This window comes from Schistocerca serialis, chromosome 7, assembly GCF_023864345.2.
Source record: "Schistocerca serialis cubense isolate TAMUIC-IGC-003099 chromosome 7, iqSchSeri2.2, whole genome shotgun sequence".
In the NCBI taxonomy this organism is placed as follows: Eukaryota; Metazoa; Arthropoda; class Insecta; order Orthoptera; family Acrididae; genus Schistocerca; species Schistocerca serialis.
In genome coordinates, this window is record NC_064644.1 from 471057552 (window position 1) to 471071445 (window position 13894).

Genomic DNA, 13894 nt, shown 5'->3' on the forward strand with positions numbered 1-13894 from the left:
ATTGCTTGCAAAATTTTGCCTCCTATTCCATAATCTTGTAGAACAGACAATAACTTCCTTCTAGTTACCCGGTCATATGCTTTTTCTAGATCTATAAAGCATAGATACAGTTCCCTGTTCCACTCGTAACACTTCTCCATTATTTGCCGTAAGCTAAAGATCTGGTCCTGACAACCTCTAGGAGGCCTAAACCCACACTGATTTTCATCCAATTTGTCCTCAACTAATACTCGCACTTTCCTTTCAATAATACCTGAGAAGATTTTACCCCCAACGCTGATTAAAGAGATACCTCTGTAGTTGTTACAATCTTTTCTGTGTCCATGTTTAAAGATTGGTGTGATTACTGCTTTCATCCAGTCTGATGGAACCTGTCCCAACTCACACGCCATTTCAATTATCCTGTGTAGCCATTTAAGACCTGACATTCCACTGTATTTGATGAGTTCCGGCTTAATTTCATCCAACCCAGCCGCTTTATTGCACTGCAATATATTGACCATTTTCTCCACTTCCTCAAATGTGATCCTATTTCCATCATCATTCCTATCCCATTGTACATCGAAATCTGAAACATTACTGATCGTATTTTCACCTACATTGAGCAACTCTTCAAAATATTCCCTCCATCTGCCCAAGGCATCAACAGGATTCACCAGCAGTTTTCCTGACCTGCCCATAATACTTGTCATTTCCTTCTTACCTCCCTTTCGAAGCCTGCTAATAACACTCCAGAATGATTTTCCAGCAGCTTGACCCAAAGTCTCCAACCTGTTTCCAAAGTCTTCCCAAGATTTCTTCTTGGATGCTGCAATTATCTGTTTGGCTTTGTTTCTTTCTTCAACATAACTTTCTCTGTCTACCTGAGTTCTAGTATGTAGCCATTTTTGGTACGCCATCTTTTTCCTTTTACAGGCTGCCTTGACTGTGTCATTCCACCAAGCTGTTTGCTTCATCCTACCTTTACACACTACTGTTCCAAGACATTCTTTAGGCACTTCTAGTACTGTGTCCCTGTACCTTGTCCATTCCTTTTCCAATGACTGTAATTGACTACATTCAACTAGCTGGTACCTTTCTGAGATCACTGTTATGTACTTGTGCCTGATTTCCTTATCCTGAAGTTTCTCCACTCTTGTCCTCCTACATATGGATCTGACCTGCTGCACTTTCGGCCTCACAGTATCAATTTCACTGCAGATTAAATAGTGATCAGTGTCATCAAAGAATCCCCTGAATACACGTGTGTCCCTCACAGCCTTCCTGAATTCCTTATCTGTTATTAAATAGTCAATGACAGATCTGGTTCCCCTGCCTTCCCAAGTATACCGGTGAATGTTCTTATGTTTAAAAAAGGAGTTTGTGATTACTAAGCCCATACTGGCACAGAAATCCAAGAGTTGTTTCGAGTACTTGAAAACAAAATTTTGAGGAAAATTTTCGGAGCAAAAAGGGATGACATTAGCGGAGAGTGGGGAAAACTGCATAACAAAGCGGTTCACAAACTCTATTCAAGCGCTGACATAATCAGTATTATTAAATCACGTAGGCTGCGATGGGCGGGTCACGTAGCTCGAATGGATGAGGGCAGGGCAGCGCGCAGAGTACTGGTAGGGCACTTAGAGGGAAAACATCCTGTGGGGAGACCGAGGCATAGATGGGAGGACAATGTGAAGGCTGGTTTGAGGAGTCTAGGTATTGAAGGTGAATGGAAGGAAATAGCCCAAGACAGGGACAGATGACGAAAATATGTTGCTGCAGTAATGGACTCTCGAGTCCGGTATAACCAGTGAGAAATGAGAATGAAAGAATGTGTGTGTGTGTGTGTGTGTGTGTGTGTGTGTGTGTGTGTGTGTGAAGAAAGACGTAAGTAAGCTTGACAGCAGAAAATCAAATAAATATAAAAAATAAAACAAATAAAATAAAAATAATAAAATAAAAATAAAACAAATGTTATTCTATGTCTTTATTCTTCATGTATACATATTTTCAGCCTTCTGCCGCCAGAGGGCTCCGAATTGTAGCATGTAACATGACAGTATGTAACGTAATTGTGTTGGTGTGTGAGAAACAGCATGCTATAGTTGAGCTTAGCATCTTCTCCTTTGCATGACAATGCCAGACCACAAACAAACATCGCAACATCTGCGCAAAATCTGTTTCCTGGGATTCACTGTCATCAATCATCCTTCATACAGTCCTGACTGGACTCCATCCAATCTTCATCTGTTTTCAAAACTTAAAGAACACTTTTGAGGACTTCATTTTGACAGTGATAAAGCATTGCAAATAGAGGGGTGAAGTTGTAGCTCCACCAACAAAATCAAACATTTTAGAATGATGGTATTAACAAACTGATCTCTTGTTGTGCGAAATGTGTTCATTGCCAGGGGGACTATGTTGAGAAATATATATGTAGACACAAAGAATAAGGGTGTAGAAAGTTAAATAAGGTTTTGTTTTATTTTTAAAAAACTTTGAGTTTTCTATAAAAAATTGGAGGGATTACTTTTCAGCACCTCCTTGTATAAAACATAGGATTTTGCATTACCATACTACTTTAATAACACTGTAATTTTTTTACTATGCTTGGTGTGTCAACTGGAGCTTACATCTCTCATGTTCAAGTTGTGTATTGTTAGTTGCACACTCAATGAAGTGATCTTCATAAAGAAATTAAACTACCCTTGGTGTGGAGTCATAACTTCTTACCATACTTTTCATTACCCATTTTTTTTACATTGTAGCTCCTGAAGACGTCTAAAATTCAATGAAAAAATTTTGTGTAAAGATATTCCTTTTATTGTAATGACTTTTATATCATTTCTTTCACTTGTGAACAGACAAGCAATTTACATGTGGGTTTGTATAACATTTACCCAAAGCTATCATTAGATGAAATGTGAAGTACATTTTCACCATTATAACAGATGCAATAAAGATGTTCATGATTCTAAAACACAAAATTAACACCAACTGTAGATTTTATTTTACACTCATATTCTGCAGACTGACACAATTACTGCAAGCAAAGGTTGAACTCATTCATATCTGCAGTCTATGACACATCTAAAGTAAAATAATTACTTCACATTAGCATACTGTTTTCTGTTCAACATATATAAGAATGTTTGTGGTATAGTTACTCTTATAATATTTATATGCTGTTTTAATGGCTCAGAGTATGAGGGAAAATATAGTTTAACAAAAATGTTTTACTGTACACATTTTTGAGGACAGTAGAAGAAAAACAAAATAATATTTCTTATTGGACATTTTATAGTAATTTATTTGGAAAATATATGTTTAAGCAGCAGATTATTTGGTTTCTATGATGACTCATACATCTAAAGTCTTGTCTCCCTTATCACCATATTACTGCAAGTGCCTAACATGTCTTTATCATGTACACTGTACAACATTAAACATTTTTATCATTGTTGTTATTCATTGTACTGTGAGCATGTGCGCAGTATTACCTGGTGATCTATTTTACTGTTTAAATAAATCATATTTCATTCATGTGGTCATTTTCCTAAATGTAAATATGCTGTACAGTTTATCTGAGCAGAGTCCTTTCAAAACCATACATGTGGCTGGTAGCTGTTTTTTATATAAATTATAAACCTTAAGTACAACAGCCACGTTTCTTAACATGTCGACTTTCGACAAAATAGCGGTAAATTATCTTCTGTTGCCACACATATTACAGGATACATCAAATCCATTAAAATTGCAGGAGAGATAGATCAGTGCTGATTTTAAGATGTTGTGAAATGTAGGTGTGGCACATTTAAAAGACTTCGTTTTATCTGCATTTTCAAAATAGTTTGGGTTTGTGTCTTGACAATCTTACATTTGATTTCTCACCAGAAATTAAGTGCAACAGTAGAAAAATTTTCTCTCTTGCGACAAATTCTATCAGTTACACCCCCTCCCCTCTCTCTCCCTGTCGACTATAATTAGTGTTCTGTATAAGGAATAACAATGCTTTTCTAAATACTCAGTAAAAGTGTACACTGGAATGCGTAACCTCTAATAATTTACACAAAAAGGAAAACATATATCCATGAAATTGTTAAAACTCAACAATGTAAAATCCAGAATGGAATAATGACAGTATTATGAAAAGGATAGTTGCTACTCACCTTATAGCAGAGATGCTGAGGCAGAGATAGGCACAAAAGATGACTGTCAAACAAATGTTTTCAGCCGAATAGACCTTCATCCAAATAGATAGAACACACACACCGAAAGCTTTGTTTGACAATCTTTTTGTTGTACATATCTGTGACTCAGCATCTCTGCTGTATGGTGAGTAGTAACTATCCTTTTCATAATATTGTTAAATTGTTGAAATTGCATAGTTTGGTAAGAGGTTGTGGCATTACAGTTCCAGTACTGCATGCTTCAATTTTGTGCTACCATTTGAAAAGAATTAAGTTGGTAACCATGTTCAGGTAATAGGGAAGCAACATTTTCTTAATTATAATGGTGACATGACACTGAAATAAATGGATACCTCAAAAGAAAAAAACAGGATGACAGCAGTAAGTTCCAATCCAAAACTGCTAATCATTATATCAATACACATATTAACACATCATTTCGAAACAGCCGTACCTGTGTGTATCTGTTACTTCACATTACAGCAGGAAAAACAGTTACCACCCATACCTAAACATATATGAACTTGTTTTGTTATCCTGTTAACTATTATCCTACAAGTAGTGTTGTAACACAAGTATCTAGTATTCATTGCTGGTTGTCTTTCAACTGTGGAGGGAAGTACATGTATGAATCTGTAATTTTTTTTTTTTTTTTTTTTTTTTTTTTTTTTGTTCCCAAGTAAATAATTGCACAAACAATGGGAAGAGTCACTGAAATTTCTTTTTTCATAATCCAAAAAGGGATTTCAAGATAACTGAATTATGTAACTAACATAACAAGAAACTCTCTACCAAAATACAGTGTATTCTGATAAAATAAAACAAATAAGGATTGGAGCACCAGGTATAAAACATGTGAAAAATATTCTTACAGGTTGACCGCCTATGAGACTGTACATAATACAGTACTCTCACATTCACAGACGCAAAACATAAGAAACATTTACCCATGAAATGTCAAATAAACATTCCAAATTAATAATGTGGCAGTATCATAATTTTAAAAACTGTACCTATTTGTTACTCATATGAAATGAAAACTTGAAACAATTTACAAAGATGACTAAATCGAAAGGAAAATAGTTTACAAACTACACCTCTTAAATATGGTGAGGGCAGTATTTGAAACAAGCATGCAGTAATGTTGTTATCTCTGTAAAGTTGTAAAGTAAACGCATTTATAAATATCTTATTTTCTGCTTGCGTCATGAAATGCAAAATCTATACATTGTATTAAATGCAAAACTGAGGCTAGGTACAGGCCCTTCTCAATAGAAATGGAACAATTTTTCCATCTATATTGATTGGTGTGTCCACCTTTAATTACCTCAGTCTTGTTTATATCTGCTCTTATTACATGAGAAACAGTTTGTTTTCCTTAAATGAATATTAATTGGAAAGCTTACATGATGCTTCAAGCTGCTTTACGCATGTTCTGATGTTTAACAAAACTACTTTTTTTGTGTTGTAATAATAAAGTCCCAAGAGTTTACCATCTTCACAGTAAAAAAAAGTAAGGTGACAATTAACCTTTTATCAAATATTACTTTTGTTCAGAAGCCAGTATGCTAATCATGTCAAAATGCCAGAGCAGGACATTTCTGTTCATTAGGATTAAATGGACTAAGACTTGGAATGTGCAAAATTCTGTCTGACTGCAGAATTCAGCAGTTTTAGCAAACCACTTTCTATGAAAGCATTGACATCACACAATACACAAACATTTTCTAAATCTGATTGCAATACATACATTAATTTTTTAGTTGTCATAGCATTATGTAAAATAAATAACAGTTTTATACACATATTTTTTTACTATGAGAAAATGACAATGAGTATAGCAAGTCTTTTACAAAGAATATTAACCATTTCTGATGTAGTGGTCACACTTTAGAAGTCCTTCATAAAGTTCCATCATTATATTACACAACAGACAAGCCTGCTGCCCTGGAAAGTACAAAACATAACACAGACAAGGCATGGCAGCCATTCCTATGTGCTTATGCAAATTTTGCATACACTGATATATACATAAAATTTTTGAAAAGTAATAAAAATCAGCAATACTGCCAGATGCAGCAATTACAGAGCAGTATGTGGTGAACAACTGAAATTTCAGCCTATCATTGGATCTTTCTAATACACTGGACATCTTGTAGAAGTTATTATATGTGTCATTGTGTACCATATTGTCTTTTGGTAATATAAACAGGTCTCTGGGCATGAATAAAGAGCTACCATTGATGTACTTAAACTAAGGACAATCAAAATTAAGTCACCATAGTGTACTTTTAACCTTGCCAAAGATTCATTACTACTGTAATCACATTCAAGTATGCAAGTTAACAGACTCACATTTTTTGGCAAAATGAATGGGAGCTCATGAATGCTCTATCTTTTTAAAACAACATATCGTAAATTCCTATTCATGTGAATATTCTCGAGATTTTTATTAAGCTGTTTTTAATTGATGTTTGATAAGTAACACTTTCCAACAGTTATGAAATACAGAGATTTGAAACTTCTGAAAGTACTAGATGTGTATTTGTGTGCAGTATTCTCCACTAGAATGCACAGAATCATTAATCAACTTATTTCAGTCTATAGTCAACTTATATTGTTTTTTGAGAAATAAATTTCTTAATTTGTGCTGTACTTTGTATAGTATGAGGAAGTATAACGTGACATTAATAACAAGATTATAGTATTTTTATAACACTGCATAATTTCTACTTCTAACTACAATGGTTGCCTGAATACACATCGCATAAAATAAATACTTTATGTAAAAATAGATGTAGGTATCCTGCAGATCATCACTGAACTAAATTAAATTTTGAAATTAACACGTAACTTAGTCATTTTTTAAACTGTTAATTGAAAATGTATATACTAGTCAATGAAATTCATTCAAATAAATGATGAATGATTATAGATCATAGCAAAGGAATTAAAATGATAAAAATTGTGGGGTTTCTGGTGCAATATTAAACAAAATATTAAATTATTCTCACGAATTAACTGCTACTTAATCTTTTCTGTCTTTTGATCACACAAAATAATTTTCAATGCCATTAGAAGTTAAAGGTTCATTTTAACACACTCAGTGACATGAAGACACTACTACATTTTTGCAACGTGTTTGTTCCCTGTTACTCCAAGAAAAGCCTCTATGTGTAATTATTTACATGAGAAAGAACTATGTCACACACCAGGCCATTCTACTCATCCTGCATTCTTATGTAACATTTATATATGTACATACAAACTTTACAAAAGCAGATACATACTCTTCATTTCCAGTCAGCATTTGCAATCACACTTCAGACATTTTAAATTCATATAATGAAAATATTATGCATGTTGCTGTCTTGACAACTTTACTTGTAATGGTGATAATTGAATTAAAGAATGACTAACAAATTTTTAAATTTGTTCCTAATTAAATTGTACTTTAAAGGAGAGATAGATCAGAACACAAATGTTGCCACAATTCCTTAAGGAAAAATTTAGAAAAAAGGTGAAAATCAGTGGCAAGAATATGTACCATGTTCTACATATGAATACATCATTTTACTTTGCAATCTCAAATTAATCTATTTTTCATATAAAACTGCCCAAGATCTGTTACAGGTTGGAAAGAAAATGTTGACTGCTTCTTTCTCTGTGCAAGACAGCAATAACTAATTTAAAACTTCCTTAATTTTTTTGAAATAATATTTACACACTTACAAACTAATTTGGTACTATGATTACCATATCAGTGGATACACAAAATTTGCTTTCATATTAAGATGGAATATAAGATTACAACAAATATAGTAAACTTATATACACACATTAATGAATCAGATCTCTAAAAGAAATTAGCTGGATGGAAAGCTGTCTCTCCTGATCTTGGGACCTAAACCTTCATCATTGAATCTGTAAATGGGTTTCCTTCTTATGCAGATGTTCACATCACTGCATTGACACGTCATTCTTTTAAAAAATAGTACAATTTATTTTCAAAACATATATAATTACAGTTCTAAGCTGCAAGTCAGAGAATCAGTACCAATGATATTTCTGAAGAGAGCTTAAGTTTTACACATTCCACTTTCAGATCTCACAAACAATATCAAGTCTCAAACTTGCTGATTACAAATCAAAATGTCATGTCCTTAATGTTGAAGGTAGATATTCCTCTACCATATACACAAACACACACAATGAAGTGTTAGTGCCAGCGATGGGGTAGCCTCCGGGTGTCGAGTGTAGGTGAAAGGAGGGAACGCAAGCTGGCTGAGGGCGGACTGCTGCTGAAGTAGCGAAAAGTCAGGGGTGACTGCAGGTGGCGGTGCCTGATGACCTCACGCTCGGCAGGCAGCGGCCATAGCTCCTGGAAGCACACACACTAGTCTTACTACTGCAAGATAAGTTATGTACTCACTTGACCGTAAAAAAATAAATTATGAACTGAAAAAAGTTGTGTGATTATTATTTTGTTTGTTCATTTGTAGGTATGGGTCTGCAGTCCAAATACATATTACAAACCCTGCCACAGTACAGTAGCACAGCACTGGAGGCGCAGCCAGTTGATTAAGTGGAGTATCATGCGGTAATTCATTTTCTGCATTTGAAGGAGTGCGATACTGCAACAGTCCATCCAGAGTTGTTGTAAGTATACGGCAACAGTGCACCATCATTTTGATGCAGATGCTTCTGGTGTAGTAAAACAAGTTCGAATAATGAAGAATGACGTGGTAGATCTTTCTCCATGAAGAACCATGACAGGGAATCTCAAGAGAAGGGGGACCCTGGTGCTTGAACTATTGTGTATCATAATTGACACAATAGTGTGAGAAGTGAAAATTATACATGGATCAATTTTTAACACCTTGTACAACTCTTCAAAAGGCTGCCAAACTGATCAAAAATACTGTCAAACTGAGGTAACAATGGAAATGTTGCTGCTGTGTCAGGCCAATGAGGATGACTTCTTTAGCCACTCACTGACTATGGATGAAGGCTGGGTTAACTACTATGACCCGAGACAAAGAAGCAAAGCAAGCAGTGGATGCTCCACTGCAGAAACAGGCGAAGATGCAACAGTCATCGAGCAACGTGCCACTGAGTATTTTTTGGGAGTACTATGGTCTGATGCTAACTGATTAATCTGAGAAATGGCAAAAATCATGGGAGTTTACTACAGAAATCTCCCAATGAGGTTACATGAAGCTGTCAAGATGAAGATTCACGGAAAGCTGTCATAGGGGACGTTTTTGCCAACAATGATGCCCCTGCTGTTTCTGCACTGAACACAGTTATAAATGCTGCTTCTTTGGGTTAACAAATGGTACTTCATCCCCCTATTCTCCTGGCATAGCACCCAGTGACATTTTTGACAACTATTGGATGCAGAAACCATTCTGTGGCAGGCTTTTCCAAACGACGAGAAGTAAATTTTCCAGGTGGAAAGTTTCCTGAAAAGACAAAATGAAAACTTCTGCAGCAATCATCTGGCAAGTCATCCACTGCTGGGAAAAATATGTTATGACTAAGACCATTGCCTAGTTCCATGGATTCAGCTGGATTTTTCTAGGTCTTAATTAAAACTTTATCACTAATCCTTATATATGAGGGTTTCACAAATGCTGACAAGCTGCACCAGCTGTAGTAGTGCCAATGTTTACTAAGGTAGATTGATACAAGCTCTCCTCAGAGCTGTAAGGCGGCAAATGTTACGGATTTGTGTAGTGAGAGCACAGCATTTGTTCAGTCTCAAGTGCAGAAGCACATAAGAAGTATGGAGGGTAATTCTGACAGACAAAGGTGAAGTTCGTGGGTTTTCAACAATATACACAAGTGGTGGGGAATAATCTATGGCAACATGAATGCAAAGGAACAATGATGATGTATCTTAGCTGAACTGTTATTTGGGCCTCCAGTGCTACCTACACTACAACTCCAGAGTGGTTTTGTCATCAAAATAAAGCAAGAGTGAACAGAATACACAAATATGCAAACTAAGATAGGCTATGCTTAACTTTGGTAAAAAGCACCCTCCGCTATAAATGTTGATGTAGATTTATATGAGAGTACCAAAAGAATAAGGCATTGAAGACTGACTCCAGTTATTGCAAATGAAAGGTAAATATTCCAATTCTGTGTGAAATTTGTGTTGGATCATGGTGTCAATAACACAAACTTCGCCGGCCGCGGTGGCCGTGCGGTTCTGGCACTGCAGTCCGGAGCCGCGGGACTGCTACGGTCGCAGGTTCGAATCCTGCCTCGGGCATGGGTGTATGTGATGTCCTTAGGTTAGTTAGGTTTAAGTAGTTCTAAGTTCTAGGGGACTTATGACCTAAGATGTTGAGTCTCATAGTGCTCAGAGCCATTTGAACCATTTTTTGAACACAAACTTCAAGTTAATTCAAAAATATACAGTGGTAATATCCTAAGAGTCCTCAGTCGAGGAAGTCCACACAGTGCTGGTTGCAAGCAAGCAGATGGGCACCATCCTTTTGAACACTTCAAGCAGGTGTAAAGGCTGTTAGCGGTACCAAAGTTTGTGTCCAGACACTTGTGCATGAGACAGGAACTGAAACTGATGATAGCAAAGCAAAAGCAGAAATATTTAACTCTGTTTTTAAATGTTCCTTCACAAAGTAAAAATCCAGAGGTACTGCACCAATTTCATTCTTTCACTACTGCAAAGATCAGTGACACTGATATTAGTACCAGTGGCGTTGAGAAACAGTTGTAATTTCTAAACTGAACATAGCTCCAGTATTTAATGTAGTTCCTATCAAATTTTATACCAATTTGTGGCTGAATTAGGCCCTCTTTTAAACATAATCTACTGTAGGTCCCTAAAAATGTATGTTGCCCAGTAACTGGAAAACACAGGTCAGGCCCGACTCCAAGAAAAGTATCAGGACTGATCCACAAAACTACACCTTTATCTCTACTCTGCAAACCACCAAGAGGTGCATAGCAGAGGGTACATCCCACTGTACTAGTTATGAAGGTTTCTTTCTGTTCCCTTCACATGTGAAGTGTGAAAGAACGACTGTTTTAATGGCTCTGTATGTGCAGTAATTATTTTAATCTTATCTTCACGATCCCTATGCGAGGGGGACATAGTAGGTTGTATTATATTCTGAGAATAATTATTTAAAGCTGGTTCTTGAAACTTAGTTAATAGACTTACTTGGGATAGTTTATGACTATCTCCAAGAGTTTTCAAGTTCAGTTGCCTCAGTATTTCTGTGATACTCTCCCACTGATTAAACAACCCTGTAACCATTCATGCTGTCCTTCTCTGTATATGTCCAATATACCCTGGTATGGGCACCACATAATTGAGCAATATTCTAGGACCAGTCACACAAGTGATTTGCAAGCAATTTCTTTTGTAGACTGAATGCACATCCCCAGTATTCTATCAATAAACTGAAGTCAACCATCTGCTTTAACCATGACTGAACCAACATGTCCATTCCATTTCATATCCCTACAATGTGTTACACTCAGGTATTTGTATGAGTGGGCTGATACCAACAGTGACTGATTGATATTATAGTCATAGGATATTATGATTTTTCTTTTTCATTTTGTGAAGTGCAAAATTTTATGTTTCTAAATGTTTAAAGCAATCTGCCAATCTGCACCACTCTGAAACCTTATCACAATCTGACTAAATAATGCAGCTTCTTTCAGAAGTACCTCATTATAGATAACTGCAAAAAGCATCATCTGCAGATCTGTATCTGACAATGGCTCTCCATCCAAGATAACATGGTGCATTCTCCCTACCAAAAAGTCCTCAATCAAGTCACAAATTTCCCCTGATACCCATATGATTGCACTTTTGACAGTAAGTGTGGGGATCCAAAGCTGCTATCCAATATCCTGGACATCTGTTTGCTGTAGAATCATAGAACAGTGCCCCCATACCAAAAAATAAGGATTCTGAAGACACTGATCATATGAAGCTCAATTTGCACATTTCCCACATGACGTCCTGCAAGCCATGGATCAAGACAGTCACGTAGATGCAGTATTTCTCAATTACTAAAAAGAATTTAACTTGGTACTGCACCTATGCTTATTATCAAAAGTACAATCATATGGGGTATCAAATGAAATTTGTGACTGGATTGCAGATTCCTTCATAGGAGGGGTCCAGTATGTCATCTTGGATGGAGGGTCATCGACAGATATAGAACTAACTTTAGATGTGCTGCATAGAAGTGTACTGGGATTATTAATAGTAATTTTTGAGTTTTTGCAGATGATGCAGTTATCTATAATGAAGTAATTTGTGAATAAAGCTGCCTAATATTCAGTCAGATCTTGATAAAATTTAGAAGTGGTGCACAGACTGACAACTTGCTTTAAATATTCAGAAATATAAATTTATGTGCTCCTCAAAATGAAAAAAAATGCAGTATCTTATGACTAAAGTCAATGAGTCACAAATGGAATCAACTCGCCTCATACAAATATGTGGGCGTAATAGTTTGTAGGTGATACAAAATAGAACAATCACAAAGGCTCAATCATAAGTAACACAGGTGGTAGATTTCTGTTCACTGGTAGAATACTAGAAGAATGCACTCAGTCTACAAAGGAGATTGCTTACAAAACTCTTGTGCAATCCCTCCTAGGATATTTTAGGATATTGTTACATCAGATGTTGAATGTATAAAAAAAAATAGAATAAGGCAGCACAAATGGTCATAACTTAGCTTGACGCATAGGAGATTGTCACACAGGTGCTGAAGAACCTGAACTGACAGACACTTGAAGATAAATGTAGACTATCTCAAGGAAGACTACTCACAAAGTTTCAAGAACCAGATTTAAATAATGAAACTCAGAATATACTACAATCCCCTATCTGTTACTTCCACCGGAATCACAAGGATGTGATCAGACTAGATTAGTTACAGCACACATACACAGAGGTGTACAAACAGTGGTTTTTCCTGCACTCCATAAATGGAACAAGAAGAATTCCTAATAACTGGTACAATGGAAAATACTTTCTGCATGGAATTTATGGTAGTTTGCAGAGTGTGTATGTGGATGTTGGTTACTGCTGTAGTGTGTGTTGCAAAGTATAGTCAGTAACAGGTTTAGTTTGTATGTGTGCGTGGGAGGGGGGAGGGGGGGATCAATATGAAGTCGAAGTTCATTAAACTTATTTCTGTGAATAACTTTATTATTCCCAGACGTTCAAAAAGTTAAAAAAAGTAGCAAATGCATGCATTTATGGTGACAGTGTAGATATAAATATAGTGCAGCTAGAGAAAAAAAAGGCTTTTTCAGTTTTCTGACACAAGGTATTGTCTGTAATGTGACAGATAAACAATACAGGGAAAAGTTAGGTTGCTACTTACCATAAAGATGACACATTGAGTTGCAGACTGGCAGAAGAAAAAAACACATTATATTTCAGTGAAAGCCTCCATCAGATAAGGAAACATCCACACATTCATTAAACACAAGCAAGCAACACCACTTGCACACATGACTGCCGTCTCCAGCAGCTTGGATCAGAATGTGTTTCCTTTTCTGACAAAAGCATTGGCAGAAAGTTAATGTGTAACTGTCCTTTCATTGTGCCTTTCTCTAACTCAATGTGTCATCTTTACGGTGAGTAGCAATCTATTTTTTCCGTGAATTTTTGATGTTTAACCTGGAGTTTCCCTTATGTGATGTACATGAAAAGAGCT

The 13894-nt window shown here is 36.0% G+C and overlaps 1 protein-coding gene across 1 annotated transcript in view; it reads right to left on the minus strand.

Moving 5' to 3' along the window:
• Positions 1–5963: 5963 nt before the first annotated feature.
• The window catches only part of LOC126413152 (protein Fe65 homolog), a 521914-nt gene continuing 513983 nt past the window's right edge, over positions 5964–13894 (minus strand). Inside the window, exon 14 of the mRNA XM_050083046.1 lies at positions 5964–8550. The gene's annotated coding sequence lies outside the window, so the exon portion shown is untranslated. The remainder of the gene's footprint in view (positions 8551–13894) is intronic.